Here is a 6138-nt window from a genome sequence, read left to right on the forward strand (position 1 = left end):
TGAATTGAGTTTTGAGTTATATACTTGGTTATGATTTAAGACTGTAGAGTTGTGTTTTGACTTTAAAATATTTAAAAAATAAAATAGAATATTTAAAATAAAAATTATGTATTTAAAATAAAAAAAAATATAATTTTCTTAAACATTTTTAAATATTTTAAAAAAACAAATCTAAAAAATTTCAAAATGAAACTCAAAACTTAAAATATAATTCAATACTCTTTTCAAAACTCAAAACTCTTTCCTAAATTTAAAATTTAAAAACTTAAAACTCTTTTCAAAATTCACAATCAAATAAATTTTTTCTTTTCAAAATTTAAATCACAATTTTATACTTAAATTATGATTATAAAATTAAAGCAAACGTAATCTTTATTTTTTAATCATATTCTAAAAACACTTGTTATGAAGAGTTAGAAAACAGAATCCAATGAAAGAGAGTCCGTGCGGGTGGTAATTATTCCTTAGCCCTCCACGTAAATTTAAGGATTCTACCTATCATCCTCGTGAATTTATTTTCCCAGGAAAATAAAATAGCAATATATTGATCTCGGCTAGTATATATGTGTGAACTCATTTTGGATGGTAAAATTCATATATAATGTAACAATTTGTTTTTATAATACTTTCATGAGTATTTTATTTTAAAATAAAAAAAAATTACATAACACCACGTCATTCTTTATAAATTTTTTATTTATATATTATTACTCTGTCAGGGAAGAGGAAGAAAAACTGAATGAAAATTGAGTTGAAGAGAGCATTGAAATAACAAAAGTGATAAAAGAAAAAAATGAGTCAAAAGAAGAACAAGAATAGAAGGAAAATCGAAACAAACAACAAAAACAAGAGGTACAAGAGAAAGGAAAACATTGTAGGATATCTCTATCTTCAGCCCATGTGAGCCAATGGAGCACCCACTAGATAATGGTGGGGGTGGCTCATCAACTCCAACCCACTAGAGAGTGGAAGGAGGTAGGTGGCAACCAATGAGGTTCTCTCTTGTTTGTGTATAAATGGGGGGAGGTGTTGGATAGGCAAGATTGTGAGGAAACCAACCAAGAGAGTGAGAGATGCGAGGTAGAAAAACTGTCTCTCTCGGTGTGAGCGAGGGAGACGGGTGATTGGGTGAGTGAGGATAGTGTGAGCTTCTCCTCTATTGTAATCTTTCTGCAATCTCTTCATTGTTATAGTGATAAACGGTTACTCTCCCGTGGATGTACGCTTTAAGGTCGAACCACGTTAAATATGGTGTCTCATTCTGTGTGGGCATGTTTTTCTGCTTGGTATGATTTCTATAAGGTCTTGGGCAGGATCCCCGATCCCCAACAAGTAATATCAAAGCCTCGTCGGTCGTTTTCGGAACAAAAACAATGTGATTTTTGAAATTTCCCAGAAATCAAATTGCTCAAAATCAGGTTTTGAACATACCAGGAGCAATGGCTCAACGAGAGGAGTCCGAAAATACAAAACAAACCTCAAGAAGAGCCCAGACGCACTCTCATGCGCCCCCTGAAGTTGGCGCGTGAGGCCCAGACTCAGCACGCGCCCCATACGCTATGAAGAAGAGCCGGCGCGTCATACCACTCCCACACACGCGCCACGCGCGCTACTGAAGAAAGAAGGTGAGTGGCAATCGCGCGTGTCCTCCACGCGCACGCCACATGGCGCCATGTCAGAGCCATGTCAGCAGCCACATCAGCACATGTCAGTGACACGTAGCATTCACGTCAGCGCCACGTGGCCATCCGGTTAGAGACATACGGCATCCACGTCATCGACACGTAGTAGTCCAGTCAGCGCCACGTCATCACGGTCGTGCCACGTCCGTTGCCACGTCAGCGCACCGAGGAGTGATCCAGTGCGACGCGGCTAAGGTGTAGCCGCAGGAGGAGTGATCCAATGCGCCGCGGCTAAGGTGCAGCCGTAGATCTGAAGCATCCAAACTATTTCGGCTTGCTCTGAGCCCTCCAGAGTCCGTTTCTAACGATCCAATAGTAGTTTCCAACTATTTGAAGTATTCCGAACCCATCCGTATGGTCAGATGTTTAAATCGGCGCTTCTGGAAATTAAAGGTTGGCTAGAGGTTTCAAGAAATTGCATATTGGCCCTTGAAAGTTTGGTAAATTGTAATTTGGTCCCTAAAGTTCTCAAAAATTACAATTTGGTCACTAAATTTTTGAAAATTTTTATTTTTGCCCCTGTAGTTTGTGAAATTATAGTTTGGTCTCGGTGTTTGGGAAATTTGCAATTTTGCCCCAATTTTGGAGAAATTTCTCAATAAGGTCCCCGGAAGTGCAGCAGAAGTTGGTCCAAGCTAATCGAACCGTTTCGGACGCAACCGCGAGGTCAGAATGGTAAAATTCTAAACAGTTTTTAAAAATTGTCAAAACATGGGAGTTTGTCATCTTTAATAGTCGAAAGAAGGTTGCCGGATATTGTGGAACGCTGAGGATTCACTGAAGAGGTTAGAATGGGCAGATTCTGACTGGATTGGACAACCAGACACAGATCGAGATAGATCATTGAAGACCAAAGGAGATCAGACTTGATCAAATGGCAAATCAATGGAGATCAGGATTTGTCAGGGCGCGATCAGGAGAATAACACATGATTATCTCAAGATCAACAATGTCTAGGAAAGTTCTGTCAAAAAGACACTGTTTAAGGAGACTGGTTCTTAAGTGGGACCAGTTGTGACCCCACCAATCTTTCTTGGGAACTTTCCTGGTTGTTGAGGTGATCGGAAGATCTGGTTCAATCAAAAGTCCACTTCATCGATAGATAGATGATTGGCAACCAATGCAGGCTCAGGGAAATGTTATGGGAGTTGGAACTACTGTCAAACATAATACAAGAAGTACTGGTAGTATGTGAACGTGGAAGGGAAACAGCTGTAGTAGTGCACACATAAGGTGTAGGAGCACGTACCTACAATAGCACAGATGAGTACGCAGGAATGTCATACAAGGTGCAAGCGTACAACAGTGCAAGAGTACACAACAGAGTCATACAAAGGTGCAGTGTGCCGGATTTTGGCCTGGCAGCAACAACTAGTTCATAGAAAAAAGCTCCAGACAGAGAAATTGAAAGGGATAAGACGCTGCAGTACGCACCCAGTGAGAGGCAGATTTTTTTTTCTTTGTCCTGAATCTAGTTCGTAGCAGTGAAGTCGCGATGGGCATCCAGAGAGTTTGGGTGGAGTCATCTCAGCAAGGAAAGTATAAGCATTCCTGATGATAGAGGTGCGAGCCATACAGAATGATGTGTGGCAGTTTAAGACATTCCAAGTAGGAGGTGCAGATTCACTCCGGATGCTCGGTGGAATGGAGACATATTTGTACAACGGTGTTTTATCATCCATGCAGGTGATGGGGTTGAAAAATTTTGTTCACCCGGTTGAAGCCAATTGGAAGCCACTTGAAGACCTTTCAGAGAGAGTTGCAAAAGTTATCAGTTCATTTGGAGACTCTTGGGTTAGTTACAGAATATCAGAGTTCATTGGGTTTTTCTCTAAGGGATAGAGAGAACCAACATTGGCAGAGTGTACCACAGAGATTTGGCATATGTAATAAGTCCAAATAGTAGTACTTTATTGGCATTGGCCTCTGTGGAGGCGTTAAAGATCCTTCATGGATTGTTGTTGGAAGACTCGCATCTGGTGAAGCCCTGGTTTCCGCATTTGTCAATTTAAAGAAGGTGTGACAATCTACTTCAGATCTTGGTGGAGCTTTTTACACATTTGTTGATTTGAAGAAGGTGTGACAATCTACTTTAGATCTTGGTGGAGCTTTGGCGTTTGTGTTCAATGTCTATTGGAGGCATTGCTGTTGGCAGTCTTTCATACATTATTAGCGATTTTCAGAGTCGTGATTTATTGAGATTCATTATCACAGTTGGGATCTACGATCGTGTCTGATTAGATCCAGGGGTGTCTACGGTTTGTGAGACTTGATTATTTCTTCTTCTTGTGGATTTTCATTTTCGTAATCTGTTCCATATTTGAAGACATCAGCTATTGGTAGTCTGGGTGACGATTCAGACTCCGGGTGTTTGCTTCTGTGGAAGCGGTAAGACCGTTGGTGTTCATTGAAGATTGGAAGAGATTGCTGCGGAGAAACGTGAAGATGCTAATTTTGTGAATCTCATGTGTTGGGATCCATCCCTTAATCTGCCGTTGGATTTGGAGAGGATAGATCGTTTGCAGACTCAGTAGAGTTAGCGGGGACTGTTGGAGTTGTGCATCTACGATGCACGCGCCTTTTGGGTTGTTTTTTGGCAGCTATGAAGATGGTGCATCATCTTGTGTTTGCCGGTTAGAATGGCAGTTGAAGGAATCTGGAGTTTGCTCGACACTTCAGAATTTTTGGCTCTTGGTATTTTGTTAGTTCGTTTGAAGTTTGTTTCGATACATCTGAACTGGTTAGAGCCTAACTACATCCACAGTCCAGTTTTGTTTGGTGGAGAACTTGCCTCAGTTCTCGGAGAATTTGTTTAGCTCTCTTGATTAATTCGAGCTTGAAGAGAACAGTATTGTGTTCGATGGTTGATCGGACATGATGTTTTTGGTACTGCTTTTGAAGTTGCTTTGACGGAGAATTTGAAGCCTCTCTTGTTGAGTCTCCTCAGCATTGGTTCAAGCGGGTTGCTCACCATGTTTTGTTTGGAGTTGTCTAGGACAACTTGTTTGGTGCCTATGGAAATCGGAACTTGGCACTATGGTGGAGCTTGAGTTGTAGAAAATCGAAAAACTAGCTCGATTGGTTTTGCATGTTCTTTACATTGGCTCAATGTGATTTTGAGCAATAGAATCTGTTGTGTTTTTGGAAAAGTGCTTGTGTTTTGTACAGCAGATGGCATTCAGTTTTGACTGAATGGTTGGATACCTGGGTTATGTGGCGGCAAACACACCTCTTAATGAAACAGAGTAGTTACGGATCTCTCAGGCGAGCTTGAGCGCAGAAAGAGAGATGGAGCCACGATGAGCACTCAAGAAGTATGGGTGCGGGTACTATGCTAGGTGTTGCATAGTTGGTGACTTGTACAGATCTGTTGAAGTTGCTTTGGAAGAAAGAGCTACTGTCAACCATCATCTGGTAGTACAAGTGAAAGATGCGCAAGTAACACGTGTCGCTAAACTGGAGATCAGGGATTGCAAAAGGCATGAACAACAAGTATGTGGAAACACTGGGAAGTTGTTCGAGAGTGCAAAGGGCAAATCCTGATAGTTCAGGATAGTTCAAGGGAAACTCCAAGCAAAGAAAACCAGGAACGTTGACCAAACAAAAGAAGAGTTTTCTGTTGCTCCAGTTTTGGCCGTGCAAAGAGATACATGCCAGGATAGTGGCATTTCAGGGAAGAGCTATAGTGTCACAGAGCACTCAAAGGAGTGCAAGGCATCCCGGGCAAGGGGTGCTGGGCATCTCAATCAGGGGGTGCAGGACATCCAATCAAGGGGTGTCGGATATCTTGGTTACGCAAGTTCAAGAATAGCAGCTGAAGACATCCGAGACAGGAAGCGTGGAAGAGATCTGTGGGAGATAGAAGCAGAGGCTCTCTCCAAATCAGAGAGTGGTATGAGTTGAGTTAAGGATGTAAGATTCCCTCATTCTCTTGTATCTCTGGTGTATTATCTCTAGCTTTAGGGGATGCAACGTCTCAATGAGGAGATGAAGATTCTATTGTTTTTTTTTTTTTTGGGCCTGACCGAGCATGACAAGATTAGCAGCAGTGTGTGCAGTGGATCACCTCACATAGGTTGAGGGGGTGATTTGTAGGATATCTTTATCTTCAACCCATGTGAGCCAATGGAGCACCCACTAGATAATGGTGGGGGTGGCTCACCAACTCCAACCCACTAGAGAGTGGAAGGAGGTAGGTGGCAACCACTGAGGTTCTCCTTCATTTGTGTATAGATGGGAGAGGTGTTGGATAGGCAAGATTATGAGGAAACCAACCAAGAGAGTGAGAGATGTGAGGCAAAGAAACCGTCTCTCTCGGTGTGAGCGAGGGAGACGAGTGAATGGGTGAGTGAGGATAGTGTGAGCTTCTCTTCTATTGTAATCTTTCTGTAATCTCTCCATTGTTATAGTGATAAACGGTTACTCTCCCATGGACGTAGGCTTTAAGGCCGAACCA

Source organism: Camellia sinensis, chromosome 12, assembly GCF_055761805.1.
Source record: "Camellia sinensis isolate YWXY chromosome 12, ASM5576180v1, whole genome shotgun sequence".
Classification (NCBI taxonomy): Eukaryota; Viridiplantae; Streptophyta; class Magnoliopsida; order Ericales; family Theaceae; genus Camellia; species Camellia sinensis.